General features: G+C 45.6%; 1 protein-coding gene across 7 annotated transcripts in view; it reads right to left on the reverse strand.

Annotated features, from left to right (window-relative positions):
• The window catches only part of LOC137424604 (calmodulin-binding transcription activator 2), an 884,665-nt gene that overhangs the window by 127,692 nt on the left and 731,892 nt on the right, over positions 1-25,081 (reverse strand). The gene's annotated exons all lie outside the window — the stretch shown is intronic.

Here is a 25,081-nt window from a genome sequence, read left to right on the forward strand (position 1 = left end):
ATGGGGCTGGCAGGGTGGCCAAGAGGAACGCACACTCACCTCTAAGCTGTCTAGCCTAGGTTTGAATCCTGACCCAGCTATAAACTGTCATCCCGGTATTTCACGGGCAGGCTGATTCATCAATGTGTATGCCATCCCTGGGATGGACGTTAAATGGGCATCCCATCTGCCAGCACTCTTTGGTGGACGTTAAAGATCCCATGGTGTCCTTCGTGAAGAGTCGGCTATTGCTGACATCATGGCCAAATTCCAAATTTCTGCCCTATAACCAGCATAGGCAATAGCATCAGTGGCACGGCCGCTCCCTCAGCCAATGATGCTACCACACAGCCATGTGCTGCATATGAACGAAGAAAAAGAAGTGCTTAGTGGATGCATCAATTATTGCAATTAATTCAGTTTAGAAATACAAGCTGCAGCCTTCATTCTGGACCCATCAGAGACCTGCTATTGAATGCATAATCAGCATTTCCTCGAAATGCATTCCTTTCAGTCAACTTTTCTTTTTAATATGGGAATAAGAAAGAGAATGGCAGGGATCAAAACGAGGTGAGTAAGATAAAACAAAAATATCTCAAGGCTTAGTCAGAAACTTGTGTGTACAGACATTAAAGTGCGTGCCGAGACAGTCATCTTACAGCAGTCATTGTTTATGTGTGGTCTCAATGTCATTGCATTACATCCAGTAACGTCAACAAAGCGCAGTTGCAGAAGACATGGTGTGCTTTGTGTATGAGGAAACATTCACTAACATCATGTGGAAGAACAGGAGTGACTACCTTTCACATGTGACTCCTGTTATGAATGCCAAAACTACCCAAATGTGTGAGGATAAAGATTTGTTTTACATGGAAATAAGATTTATTCAGATACAATACATTTCAAAGTTCAAAATAAACTACATGGTATTCATGGAACACTTACCCCGCACAGTCAACTTGGTGCGAGCCAACTCTTCAGTTTTTAAGGGGTTTTTTTCTTTGATCTAATATGGCTGCCAGACCACGTGACCAATGACATCATACATTTACATTATCTAATATAATTGTTGCGTAGATCACACAATAAATTTCAAACTCATCGGACTAAGCATTTCACTTGTTGAATTATGACGTCATCATTAACAACACTTATTACCTAAGCCACCGAAGGTGGATGGAGGTTGTGTTTTCACCACTGTCTGTTTGTTACTTGCCAGAATAGATTCAAGTATGTTGGTTGGTTGGTTTGTCTGTCTGTCTGTTTGTTAGTGCGCAGTACTACGTCTACGTCGTTGCACATAGCATCACCATACTTTACACACATATTTGCCTTGCCCTGGAATAGACTGTGCCTTGATTTGAATACTTACCTTGATTGATTACAACAGCAATTAATAAAAACGTATTATAATTAGAAACTCGCTGCGGGGTTTGCCTAGTCACCGCGCCCTCTAGCGGCAAAAATATATCAAAATGGCACGGGCGAGCTGAACTGTCAATAAATTTAATGATTTTCGTCCGATATTGTTGAAATACTGCTTGTGATACCTCACAGGGGAAGAATAAGTACCTTCACAGGGGAAGAATAAGAATAAGTAAGAATAAGTACATAAGATAAAAAAAGTACATTCCGGCAAGTCCTCGGTCTCTGACCGATTTTTCATCTGTTTGTCTGTCTGTTTGTGAACAGGATATCTCAAAAAGTCGTGGACGGATTCGGACGAAATTTGGTAGAGCAGCGTATGTGACAAGGACGAAATGATTAGATTTTGGTGAAGATTCGGATCCGGCTACTAGAATTTTCAAAGTGATTCTTCACCATTGGGAGATAGAGCCAAAAACGATACATAGCAGGATATCTCAAAAAGTTATGGACGAATTTGGACGAGACTTGTTGGATAGGTTGTATGTGTGACAAGGAAGAATCGATTCGGTTTTGGTGAAGATTTGATTATGGATTCGGATATGAGAATTATTTAATTTTTAAAGTGATTCTTCGCCATTGAGTGATATGGCCAACCAGGTGGAGGTATGCTCTCTACCGAGTGCCGTGCTAGTTCCCCATGCGGACTTCTTCACAATGAACCACGTTTCTATTTTTTCATGGAGTGGTTTTGGAGATATCGAGGTGCAACATTTTTCCAAGATGGTGTCTGTACTTGATCTATGATGTCATAATTATCATGAAAAAAATCTACAGGTGGCAGTGCTCCTACGATGTAAAATTTCGTGTCAATCAGACCAACGCTTGCTGAGAAAATGTATTTTTGAAATGCAGACACGTACATAGGTACGCTTCACGTACGCATGGACCCGATCGCTTAACCCTGCTTTTCGCTTCATTAGCACAGGGTAAAAACAATACACAATGAAAGTTATCTCTCAGATCCTGTAACAAGCACAACTAAATTTTCCGCACAATTACCATTACATTTCCTCCTCTTTTCAATGTACTGTTCAACTTTTGGAAAAGCAGCATCGTAAAGCATCGTCCGTTGATGACGACTGAAACAAAGCAGGAATCGACAGTTGTAATGTTGCAACACCGATGAAATTAGAGACAGTGGCGTGTCTCGTCATTTTGTCTCACAGCAGGAACAAAAGCTGTGATAAAGCACAGTTCAACACCTATCACGTCCGCAGCAAAATAAGCACATGTAAGGCTCAAAGTGAGTGCTATCCAGTGTTGAATTGCAGGTGGAAGAGATACCATAGAGACTCAGATACTTGAGGATTATAAGTCGTCTGTGAGAGGAGGATTGAGATCGATGACTGAACTAAAAAAACACCTACCACCAACCTGGAAGAGGTCACTGACAAAACTATAAAGACACTCGGTAGAGCGCATACCTCCGCCAACATGACTAGTTCACATTTTGTATCCCAATGATATGCCGGATCTGCATCATCTGCATGAACCAAAATCGAATTGGCTTGGTCTTGTCACCTAACCAACTCATCCACCAAGTTTTGTCATAATCTGTCAACAACTTTTTGAAATATCATGCTATATATCGTTTCTGGCCCAACCTCTCAATGGTGAAGAATCACTTAAGAATTGTAATAATTGTCGAATTCGGATCCAGTTCTCCACCAAAATTGAATCGTTTCCTCCTTGTCACACACCCAAGCTGTGCATCAAGTTTTGTCCGAATCAATCCATAACTTTTTGAGATAACCTGCTCAGAGCCAAGTGGACAGACAAACGGGTGAAAACATAGCCTCCGTCCACCTTCGGTGATGGAGGTAATGGGGATTCCAACATTTTGACACTGCAGAGTGATAACTATGCAGAATCTGACAGCAAGTTTCACAAACGAGACAAAAAAAAATGGACGAATGAGCAATGAACACCTTAAGGGAGGCATTAAAATGAAACAAAATTGAAGATTAAAAAATCTCAAATCATGAGATCTGATCATAATTCATTTTCCATGATTGTTTCTTTGGCAAAAGGAAACTTCAGTGAGCTTTTCTGTAATTTCTGCCCCAACTTGCCCACTCGATGTAAACTCGGTGAAACTCGATGGAAAATTTCATTTTTAAAAGTTAACACCTGGGATTCATTTATATGGTAAGATGGGTTCGTGAAATAAAACTTGTTCTTTGGCCGTATGATAAGAAATAGCGGTGCAAGAGTTCAAAGGAGCGTGGTATATTCTAAGATACTGCAAGCAAAGTAAATGAGGAACAGTGAAAAAGAAAATGTCACGTAAAAGAATGATGAAGCAACTTCTGGCTGAAAGACATCTTTGACATGAGCATATATAGCATTTGACATGAGCATTTCGAGCATTTGAGCATCATGAGCATTTGACATGAACAGGTCTAAATACCTTAGATAGGTCATGATTAATGAAAGTGGCAAGGAACTCTAGAGTTGGACCTTTACTGAGGGATGATCAAAGAATGCGATAGGATGGTTCCAGCCAACACTTCCAACAAGATAAAGTAATCGACACTTATCTGGATACAGTCACGCATAACACAAAGTGAAGTTGCTCCCAAAGTGAAAGAGGGGTATTTTTCAGAGGAACTAACAGATCATGCAAATAAACCACAAAATGATGCATCAAGAACATGTGGAACATCAATTGTTGAAAAAGGACATGAATGTAGATTCTCAAGGGCGACTTCATGCTTCTAGAACGTGGGGAAAGGAAACGCAGCCGAGCCGGGTGAGGTTGGAACATTGGGTCGATGCTGTGAGCATATATCTTGGAAAGCAGAGACAAATCCCAGAGTGTATTAAAGGCTAAGGCGATGTCTAAAGACAATGCTTGAAACCACGAGAATACAGTTCATAACAATCAATCATTGGGTCTGGTGAAGGACGGTGCATTTCAGCTTGGATAGTGACTCACATAAAAGTCACAATGGTGATCACAGACACTGAAAATGTGATTATCTCAACCTCCTGTGCGATTACAGTATCCACATTATTGTTCATGATGGGTTTTAAATGCAACAGTCTGTTATTGTGAAGTAACACTTTGGGTTCCTATGTTTAGCTGCCTGTTGACCTGCACCATTCATGCAGTCATAGTGGTTCGCAAGGTATGCATGATCACACAAGAGAAATACTTCAGGAGTTTAACAAAAAGGCAATGCTGTCAGAAGTGTCAATCATAATTTCAAGAATATGATTATCCCCTTATAAGATCCTTCGAAAACAAAACTACAAAAAGAAACATTGACATTCAACTTACTGTAACAAATGTATCACAATACTGCACTAAATTTTTGGTCAATTATGCTACAAGGTAACCGTAGAGCAGGGGCGGGCAACCCCCGGCCCGCGGGCCACATCCGGCCCACGAAGGCTTAGCGTCCGGCCCGCCACCCAGCTAGGCTTTATTATTGCAATCCGGCCCGCGGACCTCCCAGTAAAACTCATATCATTTGTAAATGTAAGAGTTTATATTTAGCCGGTCTGAATTCAAGAAAGGGACATTTTGTCTTCAGCACCGTCCTCTTCCGGAAGACATGCGCACGGGGAACTGTCTTGCCTAGACACCGCCTGCTTGCTGATAGGCGGTCTTTTCAAATCAGCCGGCATGTGATACGGACGTCCTTCCGATTCAGTCAGCTTGCGACAAACGTTGGTGTCTGGGACAAATAACTTGCAACAAAGAGGTAAGCGACGCAGAGTTCTCTAAACCTATTTCAATTTTCACTTTCTTTCAATTTGCTTTGTTTTGTTTGTTAGAACATGTTATTATCTTTCATTTGCTGCGTTTAAATAATTTTATTCTCCCTTTTTATTTGTAAAAATAAAAATATAACGAACTTTCTATTTGTAAAGAAAAAAAATATATAACGAACTTTCTGTTTGTAAAAGAAAAAAGAAATTGACGAACTTTTGTTTAAAAGGAAAACGAAATTGACGAACTTTTGTTTAAAAGGAAAACGAACTCTTTAAAAAAAAAAGTATGCAGACTGATTCATTTCCTGTATTTCAGTTTTACGGTGAAACTGTGTCATATTCAGCGTTGGCCACGTGCGCGCAAAATAAATACATTCATCTGTACAATTCGTCTTCCGAGATTTTTTGTGCCCCAGATTGCTTGCTGTTACATCATTTATTCATTGCTGATATACCTAATTTTCTTCCTTTTCAGCTCATCATGTCTGCGACCCAGCGTGTTAAGAAGAGGAAAGTGGACCTCGAGCGTCGGATCTTCAACCCTGAGTGGGAGAAGTACTTCTTCATCGAGCGCTTTGGACAGGCCCAGTGCCTCATATGCTTGAAGACTTTGGCTGTCCTAAAAGAGTACAACGTGCGCCGCCACTGGGAGACAGAGCACCGCTCGTCAAACTTCGCGTCGGTGTCTGCCACCGAAAGGAAGGACGCCATGGTTAGACTATCAGGCAACTTGGAGAAGCAAACTTCACTCTTCCGCAAGCAGAATACTGAGGCCGAAAAGGTGACGCGCGCCAGTTATGAAGTCTCCCGCATCCTTGCTCGCCGAATGAAGCCATTCGCGGATGGGGACTTCATCAAGGAATGCCTCCTCGCTGTAGTGGACTCCGTCTGTCCAGAGCAGCGTTCCGCCTTTGAGAACGTGAGCCTTTCGTCCCGCACCGTTCGTCGCCGCATCGAGGATATGTCGGAAAACGTGCACGACTCACTCAAAACACGCAGCTCAAATTTCGTCGCCTTTTCCCTCGCTCTGGATGAGAGCACCGACACAAAGGACACGGCCCAGCTGTCCGTTTTCATCCGTGGCGTCACCGCTGACTTTCAAGTGTGTGAGGAATTCCTCCAGCTTGTCCCGCTGCGCGACACCACCACTGGGAAAGACATCTGCGACGCCGTGCTTCTGTGTGTTGATCAGCACTCCCTGGACCTCTCCCGTCTTGTGTGTGTGACGACCGACGGTGCCCCGGCGATGGTTGGTGAGAAGAAGGGCGCCGCTTCGCTGCTAGTGCGTCACTGTGCAGCCGCCGGATACACTCAGCCCATTAACAAGATGCACTGCATCATCCACCAAGAGTCCCTGTGCGCTAAGTCTGCCAACCTCGTTGGTGTCATGTCTGTCGTGGTGAAGGTCGTCAACTCCATCCTCTCCCGCAGCCTTAACCATCGTCAGTTCCAGGCACTGATGGACGAGGTGAACGTGCACTACAACGACCTGCTCTACTTCTGTGAGGTACGCTGGCTGAGTCGTGGGGCCATGCTGTCTCGGGTGTGCGACCTACAGCAGGAGATTGCCACCTTTCTACGTCAGAAGAACCTTCCCCACGCTGATCAATTCTCTGATCCGCGGTGGCTAGCTCGCCTGGCCCTGCTCACGGACATCACGGCGCACCTGAACACCCTCAACATAAAGCTGCAAGGCAAAGACATTCTCGTGACAGACATGTACGCGCACATCACTGCCTTCGAGGTTAAACTGCGCTTGTGGGAGGCTCAATTGGCTTCTGGTCAGTTTGTGCATTTTCCTCGCCTTGCTGCATGTGCCCCTGACGATGTGGACCTGGGCACTTGCGTTAGTGTCGTCAACTCTCTACGTGAGGAATTTGCTTCCCGTTTTGCAGGAGTCAGGGTGCTGGCTGCGGACTTCAAGCTTTTCACTGCTCCCTTTGACTTCCCCGTGGAAGACGCCCCTGCCTCCTTACAGATGGAGTTCGTGGAGCTGCAGTGCAACGATGAAATGAAGGCGAAGTTCCGCACCTCTTCTCCATTGTCCTTCTTCCGCGACACCGTTCTCCCTTCTAACAATTTTCAAAAATACATTGCCCATGTCCAACGCATTGTGGCCATGTTCGGCAGCACCTACTGCTGTGAACAGCTCTTCTCGAAAATGAAGTACACGAAGTCTCACCTTCGCTCCCAACTCTCGGACCGCCACCTCAATGACATTCTTCTGTTGTCTACCTCAACCATCGAGCCAGACATGGAAATACTTCTTCATGGCAAACAGCACCAGCAGTCTCATTGATTTGTAGAGTGTTCAATGCAATTTTTGTACAATCTATTCATGTAAACAAAATATAGTAATTCTGAGATTTCGTTTTTCACTCCGGCCCGCGATCTCCTTCCAAAAGTCTCATCTGGCCCTCACTCTGAAAAGGTTGCCCGCCCCTGCCGTAGAGGAATGGTCATGTGCTAGTAAAACTTGACACACACAAACATCACACAAACACACACACACACACACACACACACACGATGAAATATCGACAGACATATAGTGACAACTGGGAGAAAGACAAAAGAGCAGGGAAATATGAAAAAGTGTTGGACAGATTGGTGACAGTCAAGGAAGGATCACTGGAATGGCTCAGAAGATGTCAGCTCAACTGGGATGGAGAACGAATCATTCTAATGCACAAGACCAAGGACACTACACAAATGACTTTAAGAGGATGGCAGGACTGAGTCAATCGGATAAAAGTAGGTTCTGCAAGGTAGAAACAGAAAGTACGAGCTACATCCTATCGGGATGTAAAATACTCATGTCAGGACAGCTGTACATCCAAAAGCACAACAAGGTATGTTGAGTAATCCCCTGGCACATCTGCAGAAATTTCAATATGCCAGTTCCACAAAACTCATGGAAACATAAACCAAAAACAATCATTGAAAACAAGGACATAATGCTCACGTATGACCTAATAATCCCATGCAGCGTGAACATAGAAAACAAAGCACTGCGACCGCAAAAAGGAAAATAAGGCATTGCTAATAAAGGTTTCAACACCCAGTGGTTTTGGTCTAAATACCATATAAATCAAGAAATTGACCAAATATCAAGACTTCAAGAATAAAGTGAAAAGACCCTGGAAGCTGAAGGGCACTGGAATTGTACCAGTGATTACTGCAGCAACTGGAATGATAAAGAAGAACCTCATAAAGATCCTACAAACCATCCCTGGGAGTATTACTCCCAACAAACACCTGTTTTTAGGCTGCCCGGGGCTCAGCGACAATCCTGAATGAGAACAAAGCACTGAAAACAAAAAACTTCACAACTTCGCCCATCAATCGCAATCCTTCACCGAAGCGGGTGTGGATATTTCGCATCGTGGGAGGACTTGTGCTGCCCTGATTTTAAGATGACCAACTTACACCACCAATTTTTCCCCATGACAGAGTTTAGCCCAACGGTAGATATATTTTAGCCCAACGGGAAATACAGTTTGTTTGAAATAAATCACAAATATCAGAAGAAAGTTTTTAAAATTTAGAACTTGTATTCCAAAGAACGGCCTGACCGGTATGCAAATTTAAAATGTAGTGAAATTATACCAAGGTGAACCCAGGGTGTGCTCGCTTCAAAAGGGGCGTCTATAAGACCCAGGACAACCGGGGCGCACGGACACTCCAGCGGAACTCACTGTGACATAGTCCTGTAGTTTGAATGGTATGTACGCCCCTAAATGCTGCGCTGACTGTCCTCTCTATTGGACCATTGCCATATTGAATCGACCATTGCTCATGAAATACTCTGATTTTAATGCCTGTTGCATGAATGTATTTTTACAGGATGTACTTCAGATCTAAATGATATTAAACCTACCCAGAGGTCAAGTCGTGTCTGAGCTTGATTTTCACGACATTTAATATCATTTAGATCGCCGGAATGGCTGACCACAAGATGATCGTGGTACCAATTCTCGGAGCCGACTCTCAAGCTGAGGGATCAGCATCGGAGTTCACTCACTGGCTCAAAACGCTGGAGAATTATTTTGCTGCTCACGAAACAGAGCTCACCGCTGCGATGAAGCTGTCCGTGTTACAGTCGAAGGTCTATCACACCGTGTTCCGGAACATAGCTCGATTTGAGACGTACGCTACGGCACTAGCTGAGCTGAAGCGCTTATACGTAAAAACACGGAGCGCTGTGCACGGCCGGCATCAACTCTCCCAGCGGCGACAACAACCATCTGAATCGATCGATCGCTACGCGCAGGAGTTGCGCTACCTGTTGGCGGACTGCGTGCAGGACGTACGGACCCACGAGCAAGTGTAGGACGACTTGCTCCGAGATTCATTCATCTCCGGAATTAGTTCTGGGGTCTTGCGGCTCCGACTCCTGGAGGTCGCGGATCTGACATTTACGGAAGCACTACGGCTGGCGCGCGTATATACAGATGCCCGAGAACAATCCACAACATACGATCACCCACGAGTCGTGGCGGGGGCCTCTCAACTCGCGCGACCGGAGAGGGCTACCGCCGAGGATACGGAGGAGGACCCGACCACCACGGCCGAGACTCCGGGTGCTCCTGAAGCGAACTCCGCTTCCGGCCTCACTGCTGCCGCCGCTGCCCGGCCACGGCCTGACCGGTATGCAAAATGTTATTTTTGCGGGAATCGGCAGCACCCTCGCTCTGAATGCCCGGCTCGGGAGGCTACATGCCACCTGTGCTCCACCAAGGGCCATTTTGCAAAGGTCTGCAGGAAGGCCGCTCGGGGCACGCGTCCCCGCGCGACCTTGAATGGGCTCATCGCGGAGCCAACGGATCGAGCGCCGGAGGGGGCGCCTCACTCGGCTTTGATGAGCCGCTCTCCTTCTCGCGGGCCTCTGGCTGCACGCCCGACCTTGGTGAGATACACCGGACCGCCGAAACAAATGGCGCGAACGCGACCGGCCGCAGCGCGACCGACCTTGACTGGCGTTCAAACGCCTACTTCAAACAAGCGACATGCTCCTGCTGTGGAAACTCCTCTCGATGTGCGGCAAACGCAGCACGAATTACATGCACCCACTTTGGCATATGAATCTGCAGACGGCAGAGATCCTTCTCACGTGACTCGAGCGCCATCTGACGGCGGCTCTTACGAATTACATGCACTCACTTTGGCATATTAATCTGCAGACGGCAGAGATCTTTCTCACGTGACTCGAGCGCCATCTGACGGCGGCTCTTACGACCTACACACACCCACTCTAGCAAATGAATCTGCTGATGAGCCAACTGACTTCAATGCTCCTGCTGAGGCCCAACCTGCCGACGCTGCCCGAAGGATTGCAGCCGGCGTGGGATCCACCCGCGAGGCGCGATCTTCTCGCCCGGCCGGTACAATACCTGCCGGGTCTGCCGGCCTTGCGCAGGCCATCATTCCGCTCACGGTCGCGGGCGTTTTTGCGCAAGCTTTGATTGACACGGGGTCCACGGATAGTTTTATCGATCAGCGACTCGTGCATCAACATGGGTGGCCGGTTCTCGGGACAACCCGCCGGATCTTCATGGCCTCTCAGGGACTTCGGTTGAGCACAAAAGGGGCGTGTCGATTGAAACTTGTGATAAAGGGACGCACGTTCCCGGACGTGTATCTCATGGTATTACCTGCTTTATGCGCTGACGTTCTGTTAGGACTTGATTTCCTTAAGCGGCATGGACGTTTGGAAATAGACTTCGGTGGGCCGGACACGCTCGCTGTGTGCGCCCTCGCTCAAATGGACATGGAACCTCTCTCACTGTTCCCCAACCTGACCACTGATTGTACCCCTGTAGCCGTCAAATCGCGGCGCTACTCTCGCGCAGACGCGCAATTCATTGCAGAAGAAACGGCCCTGCTCTTAAAGGACGGTATTATAGAACACAGTAGGTCACCGTGGCGGGCCCAAGTCTTAGTGGTGCGGAGTGAGGCCCACCGCCGGTGCATGGTAATCGACTATTCGCAGACGATTAATCGTTTTACACAGCTGGATGCCTACCCCTTACCGGGGATGGACGCCCTGGTACGCCAGGTGGCCCTGTATTCCGTCTATAGCACTCTCGATCTGCGTAGTGCGTATCATCAAGTCCCCATCTCTAGGGCTGATCGCGTCTTTACAGCCTTTGAATCAGGTCAGCGGTTGTACCAGTTCACGCGACTTCCCTTTGGGGTAACTAACGGAGTCGCTTGTTTTCAGAGGGCTATGGATGACCTCGTTGCGAAGGAGAATTTGACCGATGTCTTTGTCTATCTGGACAATCTTACGGTTTGTGGGTATGACCAGGAGCATCACGACGCTAATCTGAAACGCTTCCTCGAGGTCGCGCGGAAATATCGCCTAACCATGAATGCGGCTAAGTGTCGATACTCTCTACGCACGGTAGACCTTTTGGGGTACACCGTGACCCATGGCTCCGTCTCTCCGGATAAGGAGCGTCTGCGCCCTTTGCTCGATATGGCTCCGCCTAGTGATCGGGCTTTGCTGAAACGCGCTCTAGGGCTGTTCGCCCACTATTCAAAGTGGGTGCAAAATTTCTCCGCGAAGCTCCGCCCCCTCATGGCCTGCGACACTTTCCCCATGGGCCCGGCCGCCCTGGCGGCCTTCGAGGGCCTTAAAGTCGACATAGCTGGTGCCGCTGTCGTGACGATTGACGAGAGTGCCTCTTTCGTTTTGGAGAGTGATGCCTCAGATCATGCGATAGCGGCGACTCTCTCCCAAGGGGGCCGCCCTGTGGCTTTCTTCTCGCGGACTCTCACCTCCGCCGAGCGGAGGCATTCGTCTGTCGAAAAGGAAGCGTACGCGATCGTCGAATCAATTCGGCGATGGCGGCCGTATCTGCTTGGGCGGTGTTTCCAAATCGTCACGGACCAACAGAGCTTTGCGTTTATGTACGACACCTTACATGCTCAGCGCATTAAGAATGAGAAAATCACCCGTTGGCGTATCGAACTCGCCGACTTCTGCTACACCATCAAATACCGCCCGGGGAAGGATAACCTGGTCGCTGACGCCTTATCGAGGCCGGCCACTTGCGCGGGGGTTGTAACTTTGGAGGGGCTGCGCACTTTGCACGGCACTATGTGTCATCCCGGGGTAACGCGCTTCACGCATTTTGTGCGCGAGGGCAATCTGCCGTACTCGATTGAGGACATCCGCCGCATCTGCCGTGATTGCACGATCTGTGCGGAACTCAAACCGCGTTTTTATAACCCTCCTATGGGGACACTCGTTAGGGCTACTAGACCGTGGGAGCGCTTGGCGATGGACTTCAAAGGGCCGCTGCCAATGTCGAGCAACTCTCGCTATCTGCTCACTATCGTCGATGAGTATTCACGATTCCCCTTTGCTTACACGTGCGGGGATATGTCGGCTGCCACGGTTATTCGGTGCCTGCAGAATTTGTTTTCTATGTTCGGGTATCCGGCCTACGTGCATACCGATCGGGGTGCGGTGTTCCTGTCCCAGGAGGTGAGGGGCTACTTGCTCCAGCATAATGTCGCTTCGAGCTACACCACCCCGTACCGGCCCCAAGCGAATGGGCAGATCGAACGCTTTAATGGGATTATATGGAGGGCCGTCATGCTGAGCCTCCGGACCCTCGGCCGAGGCCTCAATAAATGGGCGTGGTCGCTACCTGCCACTCTAAACTCGATCCGGGCTCTCCTATGTACCGCCACCAACCAGACTCCTCACGAACGACTGTTCCACCACCCTAGAGGCTCCGGCAGTATCCAATCTTTACCCAGCTGGCTCGCTGAACTGGGGCCCGCCTATCTCAAACGAGCGGTTCGCGCTAGCAAGTACGACCCCCTTGTTGACAAGGTGCAGGTCCTCCAGGCTAATCCCGAGCATGCTCGCGTGTTAACGGCGGATGGCCACGAGTCTACTGTCTCCGTACGCCATCTCGCCCCATGTGGGGACGACGACAGGGATATCGACGAACCCGTCTACGAGTCTATGGACTCTACCGAAGCTTCCCCTATGGAACTACCACCGTTACTTCCGTCGTTCCCCACTCCCGTGCCCGAAGGCGCTGGGGCGCCCCCTCCGACTCCCACCTCCGGCGGCTATTCCGACGCGGGGGACTCCGGGCTTGGGGACGCCGTGCCCGGTAGATTCCGAACACGAACTGGCAGGGAAGTTCGCCGCCCCGACCGCTACGGGTGGACCGACTGACGTGGATTGACGTGACCCATTCGATTATTGTTGATGCTTGCTTGCAACCTGCCGAGCGGCAGTATAGTTCTAACGGCGGGGAGAATGTAGTGAAATTATACCAAGGTGAACCCAGGGTGTGCTCGCTTCAAAAGGGGCGTCTATAAGACCCGGGACAACCGGGGCGCACGGACACTCCAGCGGAACTCACTGTGACATAGTCCTGTAGTTTGAATGGTATGTACGCCCCTAAATGCTGCGCTGACTGTCCTCTCTATTGGACCATTGCCATATTGAATCGACCATTGCTCATGAAATACTCTGATTTTAATGCCTGTTGCATGAATGTATTTTTACAGGATGTACTTCAGATCTAAATGATATTAAACCTACCCAGAGGTCAAGTCGTGTCTGAGCTTGATTTTCACGACAATTCTCACTCAGAGTTAAACATCACCGTAATATTATGTGGTTGCTTCAACGTTTTCGGTGAATTATATGTCATTCCCATCTACACGGGCATGTATTCCTCTTAACGTTATGTAAAGTACATAAATTGTGTGGATTACATCATTTGTGGATGTGATCAATTGCCAGTAACCATTTTATATAACTGAATGTGCAGGCGCAGCATCTAACTCAATATGTCGAAATGTCACACACATCCATGCGTGGGAATCCCACGGGCATGGATGTGTGTGACGAATTTTAAATATATGTCGACTGTTATTTTAGGCGGTGTATTTTCGTTTATCATCATGGCGCGATTTTAAAAAATATATCTCTGCATTTTCCTCTCCAATACCTCCTCACACTTTACACACACACCGGCCCATGTTTACATATACACACACACACACACACACACATATACACCCACACGCATATACAGATACACACACACGTACATCGACACACATGCACACACACGTACAGACACATATACACATATGCAAATATGTATACACATATGTATCCACATATACACATATGTATCCACATATACACATATGTATCCACATATACACATATATGCACATTATACACACACACACACACACACCACCCACGCACGCACACACACACACACACGCACACACACACACACACACACGTACAGACACATATACACACATACACACACACACAGACATATATATACACAATTACACATACAACAACATGCATTTTAAGGCCATTTTCCCTGCTAGAGCGGGGGTTAGCCTACATACACATACACACATATATACACACACACACACATATGCACGCGCACACACGCACACACACACGTACACACACACACGTACACATGTCCCACATGTATATATCCCACATCCCACATGTATATACATGTTTAAAGTGTACGTGCCCTTCCCCCCTCCCCCGCCCGGCAACGCTGGGTACTTCTGCTGGTAACTAATAAAATAAAAACGAATAAATATCTCTCGGTTTCATGAAACTCGGTGGAATTGGATGAAATTCGCTCGGTGAATTCACTCGGTGTATTCGGTTCGGCTCGGTTCACTCGGTTTAAAGAAAAAGCGATAATGTCGACATGTTGCTGTCTGTGTCATGTTGGGCGGTGTATGATACTTGTTGGCTGTTGGGCGGTGTTGGGCGGTGATATGGTGTCTTTTAAAAAATATATCTCTGCATTTTCCCACGTTGCTGACACCGAGTCGTTCTTCATCGACTGTGTCATTCATTTTGGAAATGGAAGTTTCCACGCAACGCATGAATTGTCACGAGTCAAGAGGAAGTGTCTCGTCATCATCAAATGACAAATATATTACATTGTGAAAATTAAAGATTTCAAATAAACCTATTTAAAGTGTATGCGCAAATAACTAATAAATAAAGAAACGAAGAAATATCTCTCGGTAATTTCCTGAACCATATTTTACTTCCGGCTAATAAGTTGAATGAAATAAAAACGAAGAAATATATGTTGTTTTGTGACGACTGTCATCAAAAGTAAACGGTGAATTCACTCGGTTTATTCGGTTCGGCTCGATTCACTCGGTTTAAAGAAAAAGCGATAATGTCGACATGTTGCCGTCTGTCATGTTGGGCGGTGTCTGATACATGTTGGGCGGTGTATGATACATATTTGGCGGTTGTTGGCGGTTGGGCGGTGATATGGTGTATTTTTTAAAATATATCTCTGCATTTTCCCGCGTTGCTGACACCGAGTCCAAAACCATCGATAAAAATGAAATCAGATGGTGAGTTAGATTGGAGATAAAGGCGTGAGAGAGACTCAATGGCCTTGAAGTTATAGGCCTTTGAGAATTCATTTCGTTCTATAAACGGCAACTTTCATCGGATTTTCTTCCCGTTTTTTTTCAACCGAGTCTAAAACTATGTTAGCGACTGTGAAAAATGAAATGATATATCGAATTTGATTTGAAATAAAACTGGGAGAGAGAGCAAGACACCACGGGCCTACAAAACAGGCCTCAAAGCTATGCGAGTTAATAAAATGGTGGATATTTGTTTATATGAAGCGAAGCCTCTCCCAGAATGGGTGGAGCTATGGGTGGAGCTACTCTGCAAACCGAGTAAGCCACACCCCGGACAGACACCCAACAGACAGACAGACAGAATCATCTACGGCTATTATAATATATATATATATATATATATATATGTCGGTCAGCAGCAGGGGGGGGGGGGGGGGGCACACCACGTGACACAGGGCACCTGAAATATATTTAATTGTGTCTTTCTTTTGCTTGCTTCAAAAAAGCTAGATTGAACTGCAAAACATGTTGTTGTCCCATGGCTCGGTCAGATCCAGCCTGGGAGACGTTTATTCAGCATCTTCTAAAGGGAGAAAGTTATGGGAATAGTTGTCATTTAATTCTTGTTTGCCTTCAAGTTAACCTCGAGCAGAGTATGATGTAATATGTATCCTTTGATCTTTATGTGCCTGGTTCAATATGTTTTACTGCCAAATGTAACACAAGGGATCTTGTTTATGGGAACGCATCCCTGGGCCTTGAAAGCCCAGCTTGTTGGGAAAAAATAGCCTGAGAAATATCTTACTTTCACACATCTGTGCCTTTAAACTTCATCTCTCTTGTCTGAGGTCATTACCTCAGCGCAGCGTTTTTTCTGTTATTTCATCTATATAACAAATTGTCTTTTGCTGAGTTTTTAGTGCGGCTCGGACTCGCACAGTCTTGTGTGACAAGACTCTGCGATTTCAGGTCGTGCCCCACAATTGTGTTTGCTCGATTATTAAACCTCACTTGCTGCTTCAAAGGTGCCTCTTCATGAGTTCCTGAGGGGGTGCTCCCGTCATCTGGTGTCAGAAGTGGGATCATCCAGGTGCAGGTCGAGGGGGGCTCGCTCCTCAGGTCGGGAGGAGGCTAAAGGCCAGCGCTGGCAATAATGGGCTTTGGTAAGCATATTTGCACACCTAAATTTAAAGCCTCTTCCCTTCCCTTTGGATGTGTGGGGCCTCTGTCGACTGTACCTGAGCATGTATCTCGAACCAAATTGAAGCACCAGTGGATTAATGAATCGAGCAAGGAGGGCGCCCTAGGTTAGGAGGGATAGCCCTCAGGTTAAGGTATAGTGACCCCGGCGTAGGGGTAGCTAGACTAGACCCCGGTGTGGGTGGATAAGAATAAGTCATAGGTATAAAGACTAGACCCCGTCGTAGGCTTGGATAAGTAAGTTAAGCTAGGAAAAGAAGGGAGAACCCCTTTAAGGAATCCCCACCCCTCCCAAGGCCTTCTTCGTCCTGTCCCAGGATTTAAGGCATGCACATCCAGTGCGTTTTACCCAAAGGAGGGAGTTTTGACAATATATGCTACAGGCAGCACAGGAATTAGCTCTTTCCGGACAAGAGATGAGGTTAGATCTGGAGAAATAACAGAGAGGATTATAATGCACGAGGTGTGTGGAATCCAGCTGTGAACACGCGAGCCGAGACGTGCAGGCAGGTCACCGTGGCAACGGGGTAAAGGCCCTCGCGGGACAGAGGCGAGACGGGAATGCGGATATTCCATGCTGTGCACAGCATGAACGCATTAGCGTGCCCGAGGCAGGCGAGGGAGGATTATAACAAGCCAGAGACAATGATTAAAACAGTGAGATATGTTGAAAATGATGCAGCCAGGCGTTGTGGTTGCACCTTTGTGAACAACGTGAGTGATAACATTGTGTGGAGTGAGCACATGCATGTTGTGCGCTGAGTGGAAGTGGTGCTGCATTGTAGAGCATGCTTCCAAGGAGGGCTGTGGGATGCCAGAGTTGGAAGCGTTTTTGTTTTGCATTTCGAGGGAGATATCGGTGATTTTTATATTTGGAGATGGGAACCTTATGTGATTTTTGGAGAAGGATAAATTAAACTGGAATCAGAAGAGCGCAGGTACCAGGTGGGAGAAACCTGGTAGGCAGGAGAAGTGCTGAGACTTCAAGAGCAGAGGACGAAGCAGATAAAGCACAGGAAAAAAGAAATCCAGGTAGAAACCAACAGGACAGGTGAGCCTGAAGAGGGGTGAATAGGCTCACAGCAAGGGGCCAGGTAAACCTGTGTAAGTTCACAGGTAGGGTGATTTGGAGTGGTTCTTGAAATATTGAGAACAAGATTGTACAAAGTGTGCATGAGAACAAGATTGAGAACAATCCCCTGTGCATGAATTTATGCTGTATGGTATGGAGAATGTATACAAGTTGGTCGGACAGGCGTGTTGTACACGACTCATTCAGGTCGATGTGCTTTGAATTTTACGAGTCAACAACACTGGGTGTGCGCAGTGGTGTGTAATGCGAGCCAGTACGAAGTGTCTGTCATTGAAGTGTGTATTTGGCCGACGCATTGACGTGTGAATGATTGACAAGGGGTTCCCTACATTGCCTGCAGCAATTAGGCAAGGTCGATGAGTACTGGCCACTTGTGTATTGTATATGTGTATTGGATGAGTATGCATTTTTGGGTCAGAGGTCAAGGGTGAGATATCCTATTGTTGCAACCTGACCACAATGGGTATGATGGAATGATATTATATGATGAAAAAAATTAAATTGAGTAAATTTGGGGGCTAAGAAATAAAAGATGTCAGTTTGGATTTTTTAGTGAGATTCGATGTTGATTCAGTCTGCTTGTGGGAAAAAGGCAGGCAAAAATGAGCTTGTATGAAAAGCATGTGTAGACAGGGTTTTAAAACGTATTTAATTACATCCCCACATTACCAGCTTTCCAGATTTAGCATGGGAGTAAAAGTCAAAGATGATAGGCTGAGTCAACCGACTGGGTGTTAATTCAACGGCATGGCCGGGGCTTGTACTCGACCGACTTGAGATTGCGGAATGCGTTGGACAAAAGGGAGATACTCAAGGTGATGGGCTGCCGTTGCCGTTTACAACAGAAATTAGGGCAGGAATGGGGAATTTGTTCAGAATGCCGGCGTAACCCACCTGTGTCTATCCCTGTGTGTGTGTGTCCGTGTCTGTCTGGCTTTCTGGCCGTCCATGGAGTCATGTTTCTGAACACTGATTTTGAGGGAATTGCGGGTATGCCACGGAGCTCAGGTGCACCTGCGTGGTTGGAAGGTGGTGTGAACGGTGTTGTTCGTGGTGGAGGCCTTGTGTTAAGGTTAGGGCGTTGCTAGGGATCTGGGTGGCTACACGCGTGGTGGAGGTGTGGCTGGCACCTCGTGTGGTCGAAGGTTACAGTTTCACAGGAGGAGAGGGATGGACGGAGACCGGCGATGTTTTCTAGGTGAAAGAAGGCTGTCTTTGTGATTTGTTTAATGTATTTGTCGAGGGAGAGGGTTTGATCAAATATGATGCCAAGATTCTGGATGTGAGGGGAGGTGGATACTGGGAAACCGTCGATGTTGAGGGCAAAGTTATGGGTGGATTTGGTGAGCGGTTTTGGGCCAATGACGATTATTTCAGATTTATCATAGTTAAGTTTGAGGAAGTTGATTTGAAGCCAGGATTTTATTTCAGTGATGCAGTTTGTTAGGATAGAGTGGGAGCAGCGGGGGATTTACAGTTATTGATGGAGATGAACTGGCATCTGTCAGAGAGGTGGGATTTGATCCAAGAGAGGGCAGTGCCGGTAATGTTGGAAGTGCGATTCCAGGGAGGGCCAATTAGGTACTTTGAAGTGATTTACATCGGAATGCATCTCTTGGAGGACCACCAGCTGTTCAAGGGAGGAAAGGTGTGAAATAGTGACGTCATCTTCGCTGGAAAAATGGTTGGGAATGGGATGGCAGGATTGACGAAAGTGAGTCACAGTGGGTGAGAAAATTGACCAACATGAGAATTAGATCTATTTCAATAAATAGATCAGGTTATTTCCTTTTATTATTTGTTTATTGTGATATTGGGAATATTCATAATAATATTGGGCAGCTATTGGTGCATGTGATGCTAAGAGAGGTATTAGAGGACATTGGATTGACTTTAAATTGAAATGAAAATTGAACAGGTGGATTAGGAATAATGGCAGTAGGTTTAGACAGGTATTGAAAAGGTTCGGGCAATGTCATTTTGGGGGGGGTAACCATGCTCCAGGTGGAGGGGCAGCCGGGATACAAATGGGGGTCGCCAAATTTAAGGATGTGGATGCGCACACACCTGGGGCAAGGCGTGTTCCTGAAGCTAGGTGTAAAGGTATTGGTAGGATAATGGAGAGGTTATCAAAGGAAGAATACCAGTTGAGGTATTTTGTTATCTAACTACCAGCTGCTAATAATGTGAAGTATGGTATGAGTCAGTGGATAATTTGTTTACACAGGATGATTGTTGAGATGGGTTGGATAAAAGGATCATGTTTACAAATATGTGTGTTTACAAAAAATGATGGTTGCAATATAGGAAGATAACAAAGCAGGATGGAGAAAATGTGGTGAGTTTCTCCATTGACTGATCATAATTGGGGGGGAAATGGTTGGTAAATCATGTATTATTAGATGCAGGGAAGACGATTAAGGGGAGGTATTTTCGGAAATTGGTGAAAGTAAATATAGCATTTGAATTTCCAGACATGACACAGGGAATTGGGCTATGAATAGCCAACCATCGGAGAGCTGAAGTGAATTCTGCCAATAGGGTGCAATAGGGTGACAATTGATTTTTATTGGACAACTATTTGTTTGCAGTCTTGGTTCGTACGTAAGCTGGCAAAGAGATTATGCCAGTCTGAGGGAGTTTGTGTCCTTTGGATGGGAGCTGGAGCCTTGTAGGGTTGGGGCTTGTGGCTCGCCATTGTCTGTCTGCCAGTTATAGGAAAGTCGGATCAGATGAATTATTTGTCAATGACAAGTGAATCTGCAGGATTTGCTGAGAAAAGGGAGAAGGTTGGAAAAAGCGAAGTGGTAAAGGCAGGAAATAAAAGAAAGTGGTTGGTTATGGACTGTTGTTTTTGTGATAAGAAGGTGATACAAGGGTTGGCTTGCCCTGGGGGGGACCAATGAATGTAAAGTTGTGAATTTCGTTTAGTAACGTTGCGTTAGATTGCTACAGGCAGGTTTACCCCAATCGAAGAGGTGATTGGGTGCTGGCACAGATTGGATCACAGCTCTGCAGACCAGGTGAACAGAACTCCATCAGGTATGTTGGGCAATTGAATTATTACTCGTAAGGGGAGGTGATAGGGCAATTTCCCCTAGGAAGATGTGTAAATAAATGTTTACTCTACATGGTTGACTCTAGGTTCTAGAACCGAGGACAAAGCGCAGGGAAAGGAAATATTTTTCCAGTGGATTATACTGGTGCGAAATTCGCTTGAATATGATAAGGGAGAGGTTATCAAAGGAAGAATACCAGTTGATGTATTTTGATATTTAACTACCAGCTGCTAATAACGTGAATTATGGTATGAGTCAGTGGATAATTTGTTTACACAGCATGATTAGTGAGATGAGTGAATAATATTAGATGCAGGCAAAAATAGAGGAAAATTGTGCTTCAGATTTTGAGGCACTGATGGGATGGAAGCAATATGAGATGATGTTTACAAAAAAAATATGTGTTTACAAAAAATGATGGTTGCACATAGGAAGACAACAAAGCAAGATGGAGACAATGTAGTGAGTTTCTCCATTGACTGATCATAATTGGGGGGCTAGGAATTTGATAATGGTGTGTGTGAGAAAATGTTTCACAGGATGGACCCCATCCGCCGCTACCACCGAGATGTTTCTTTCGCTACATGGGAAGGATCCAAAGGCCATCGGCGAATCGGCCAACTCTATCGTCTCATGGCGCTGATGCGTGGGATTTTGATGACGATTATGATTTTAGTTCTCTTCGTCGGGATTGGAATTCTTTTACTCGTGATTTAGTAAGTGTAGGTTCCTTTAAGAGCTATGGCTCACATGCAAGTAGTGAGGAGCGCTTGGCAAACACGTATCTAAGGGAACCACCTTCCCCACCACCTGCACCACCTGTAGTAAGCAATTTGGGGTCGTTTCAGCTTAAGGCACCCGACACTATGAATACTGACGATGCAGACTATGAGGAGATGGAGATTTGTGACTATGAGGAGATGGAGATTTGTGATGATGGATGTGCCACCCTCTCTCCCACAGAACAATCACATGTGCCAGGCTTGATGGCATTGGACGTGGATTGTTTGCCCTGATTCGCGAGGACCGCACCTGCATAAGGGGGGCCCCTCACCAGGCCGGCGACTGGGTCGCACCCACGCTGGAGGAAGGGGAGCTCGGAACCCGGCCGGGCGGCAGCTATCTCCTAACCAGGCGTCCTCGTCGCGAATTATGGCTAACAATTTATGCGTTGAATGTTAGACGGCCACAATTAGGGGCCGGTATCTCTCTCTGAGCATGCGTGACGCATGGCGCGCCTGGCATGGGACTGGGGGAGATGCTGACCCCCTGGGGTAATACGTTGTCTTTCCGAAGAGTTGTCGTAAAGACAAAAGGGAGAAATATGTCGGGGGCCATGGGGGGCCATGGGGGGCACACCACGTGACACAGGGCACCTGAGAAATATATATTTAATTGTGTCTTTCTTTTGCTTGCTTCAAAAAAACTAGATTCACTGCAAAACATGTTGATTCACGGCTCGGTCATATCCAACCTTGGGGACATTTTTTCACCATCTTCTAAGGAAGAAAGTTATGGGAATAGTTGTAAGTTAACCTCGAACAGGGGATGATGTAATATGTATCCCTTGATCTCTGTGTGCCTGGCTTCTTATGTTTCACTGCCAAATGTTCACATCATTGAACTTTATTATGGGAACGCATCCTTGGGCCTTGGAAAGCCCAACTCGTTTGGAATTAGAGCCTGAGAAATATCTTCCTTTTTGTGTCTTCAAAGGCCCTCTCTTGTCTGAGGTCATAATTAGCACAGCGTTTTTTCTGTTATTTCATGTATATAATAAATTGTATTTTGCTGAGTTTTTAGTGTGGCTTGGACTTGCAGGTCCTGTGTGACAGGGCCCTGCGATTTCAAGGCGTGCTCCACAATATTGTGTTTGCTCGATTTTTGTATTAAACCACATTTTGCTGCTTCAAGGTGCCTCTTCTTGAGTTCCAAAGGGGGGGCCAACCCGTCATATACAGACTTGGCATTTAATATGGAATATTTTTTTTTTCTTCACTTGGGTTTACTTTCTGAACTCAGTATATCAATCTGGTGAGTTTCTTTTACCCTTCGGTGATGTCTTTGTTGAAAGAACCATGTCACTGATTGTCTTTCGCAGCAAGAAGTCAATAACAGGATTATATCACAGGTGGCGTGACAAAATGTAAGGAAAGGTACATTTGACGATTGGCTTCACAATCAGGTATATAAGGGTTGTTGCGTTCTGTATTAGTGGAAAACAACTGCTGCACGTCTACAAAAGTTATTGCCGCTTCCTCTGGAGATGGTCCGTCAACTTGACAATGCTGTTTGTCATGGAGTGGTGGCTTTACGAAATTCTGGCATGAAACAGCGTGCTATTGCTCGGCAGTATGGTATCACTCAAGGTCAGGTGTCAAAGATCCTGAAACGAAATGCTCAGAGGGGTGTCCCTACTCCAATACCGAGGCCAGGACATCCACGCAGAACCACAAGGAGAGATGATCGCCAGCTGCACCGGTTAGTCTGCAATGGCCGAACCAAGTCAGCTAATCGGCTTAGGGCTGAGTGGCAGCAACTGACAAATGTGCCTGTATCCAGAAGGCTAGTCAACCAACGACTGGTTCAAGCAGGCTATCGTGTCAGGCGTCCCCTGGGAAAGCCACGCCTGACCAGACAACACAACCAGCGCCGATTGCAGTGGGCCAGAGAGCACCATCAATGGCAGCCAGGACTCTGCAATCACGTGACCTTCAGTGACGAGTCTAGATTTCTGGTCTATCGTCAAGATGGCTGCGTCCGAGTGCACAGAAAGGTGCATGAAGCACACAACGAAGATTGTATTGTGCCAAGAGTCCAAGCTGGAGGTTGGTGGGGTGACAGTTTTGGCTGCTTTTCATGCAGGGGGCAAAACTGACCTGGTTGTTCTGAATGGAAACCTGAACCAGTTCAAGTACAGGGTCATTCTGGAAGAAACATTGCTTCCATTTGCTCGTTCTGCCTTTCGAGGAAACTTTGTCTTCCAAGATGACAATGCACGGCCTCATCGTGCTCGCATGATCCAACACTTTCTTGCTGACCGTGGTGTAGAGCATATGGAGTGGCCTGCCATGTCCCCGGATATGAATCCGAAAGAGAACTTGTGGGCAGAATTAACGCGTCAAATCGACAACTTGGACCAGCAGCCTGCCTCTGTGCGTGAATTGCAGCAGACTATTGTCACTGCATGGCAAGCGATTCCTGTCCAAACCTTGGCAAATCTCGTGAACAGCATGCCTCGACGTGTACGTGCCTCTCCTGAATGCTTGTGGGGGTTACACGAAGTACTGAACTGTAATTTTACTGTCCGTAATCCCAGTGATAATTTAGCTTTTGTTTTTGCTGAAATTTTTTTGGCTAATGTGCAAAATAAAGAGATACTTCTGGAAAACGTACAGAAGTTTAACACAGTACTGTCCGTGAATTGAGTTCGATATCAGTTTACATCACTTTCAAGGATCAATTTATTTGCTTCGAAATGTCAAATGTGGTTTTTGTTTCTTTTTAAAGGTCACTTTAACAAAATCTAGAATAATTTCAACATAATTCCAATGAACTTTTGGTTCTAAGTCATCTTGAAAAGTAAGTTCACCCCCACAAAAAATATATTCCATATTAAATGCCAAGTCTGTATATATATATATATATATATATATATATATATATATATATATATATATATATATATATACATACATACATACATACAGACATATATATATATATATATATATATATATATATATATATATATATACATACATATATATATATATATATATATATATATATATATTATATATATATATATATATATATATATATATATATATATATATATATATATATATATATATATATAATATATTATATATATATATATATATATATATACATACATACATACATACATACATACATATATATATATATATATATATATATATATATATATATATATATATATAGATAGATATATATATATATATATATATATATATATATATATATATAATATATTATATTTTATATATATATACTGTATATATATATATATATATATATATATATATATATATATATATATATATATATATATATATAGATATATATCTATATTATAATAGCCATAGATGATTCTGTCTGTCTGTCTGTCTGTCTATCTGTTGGGTGT

This window comes from Myxine glutinosa, chromosome 4 (assembly GCF_964187855.1).
Source record: "Myxine glutinosa chromosome 4, kmMyxGlut1.1, whole genome shotgun sequence".
Lineage (NCBI taxonomy): Eukaryota > Metazoa > Chordata > Myxini > Myxiniformes > Myxinidae > Myxine > Myxine glutinosa.